The following is a 1572-nucleotide window of genomic DNA, read 5'->3' as shown; positions in this document are numbered from 1 at the left end:
AGGAAAAGAGGTGACCTAGACGGTGAGATCCAGAGCTCCCTCAGGATTCTGTTTGACATCCCAGCAGGCCCTGGTGCTAGCTGTGTCTTGGGGTAGCTGACAGCCCCCAGAGAGGCCCAGAGCAGACTCTATCCATGCTGGACCTACTGCCTGCTCTGGCAGCACGCCAGTCACAGTGAGCCTGTCTGTACAAACCAACACTAAGTAAATATTTTGTGGATGAGGCAATTAAAACTTGGATGGAAAGAGGTTTAATTGGACTTTGTGTCCAAAGGGGCTTTCCACCCCTCAACCTGTGTCTGAATAAATAGCTCATTCCTGTGTTCACATTGTCAGCCTGCCAGGTGGCAGAAGCATTATCAGTAATGGTTTTCCCCAGTACAGCAGGGCAGTCTCTGGCTTACACATGACTTTGAAGAGCCCAAGGACAGAAAGCTCTGCACTGCACTGCCTGGCTGAGGGAGGTTTCAGGCAGGACTCCCCCTGCACCACAGGGGAGCCACAAATGATGCTCTGCCCAGTCCCATCTCACCATCAGAGCAATTTCACACCAAGTCCATGCTGCCACACTTCTCTGTTTAATATGATCATAATTATTCCCATCCCACACACTTTCCATCTCCTGGACACACAGTGTCTTCCAGAGGTAGAGGAGGCTGTTATCCTCCATTCTCTCCCTCTGTTCTCCTCTGAACAGCACAAAGTCCAAATGTCATTTATTATATCTATCCATCAACTAATGCCTTTGATGTCCCTTATCACACTGACAAGTGAAATGCTGGCAGGCTCCTAAAGCAAAGAAGTGCACACTGCCCATGGCATGGTGGCACCTCCTGATTTACCCCTCATTTTTTATACCAGGACCTTGGACACCTGGCAGCCTGACTTGCCTCTATCTGGACACTGAAGGAGCCCCAGGGTAAAATCATTTTACACAACAAAGCAAGTGACTGTGTTTAATGTTGTTTAAACCTTCAAGGCCCCTTTTTTCGTGCTCTTTTGCTTTGAGTTCCCTCCAAGGTTCCAAATTGCTCTGAGAATGGAGGGATCCAGGGCTAGCAACCTCATGGAAATAAGTGCCCACAGGGCAAAGTGAGGACGTGAATATATATAAATATTTAACCAGGGGACACATTACTCCCTGTCCCTCACCCATGTCTGGCAATCATTACTGGGACCAAGCCACCCATGACCTGCAGAAACAGGGCAGAAGGAGGTGAAATGCAGCTCTGGGGCTGCTTTTGAACCCCCCTACCCAATTAATGTGGGGCTTCAGCCCATCAGGACAGAACTTCATCCTGAAATCCTCCTTCCCTTCATTGCCCCAGGTCATCTCAAGGCAGCAGCTCACCCCACCATAGTACTTCTGGTTCGAGGTCCCATCTCCACTTGTAGGGTAATAATTAACCTGGATTTTTTTTCCCCCACCTCTCCTTTTAAATGCTCAGACGTAGTGAAAGTGAAACAGTGCTGAGTCTTTTCCAGAGATCAAACAAGTGAAGGTGCTGGAGCTCTTGGGCAGGAGCAGACAGGCCTTTTTTTCCACTTTTAACAGCCTTTTTCAGAGGGAAA

The sequence above is a fragment of the Vidua macroura genome, chromosome 6 (assembly GCF_024509145.1).
Source record: "Vidua macroura isolate BioBank_ID:100142 chromosome 6, ASM2450914v1, whole genome shotgun sequence".
In the NCBI taxonomy this organism is placed as follows: Eukaryota; Metazoa; Chordata; class Aves; order Passeriformes; family Viduidae; genus Vidua; species Vidua macroura.
This window is presented reverse-complemented; position numbering follows the sequence as displayed.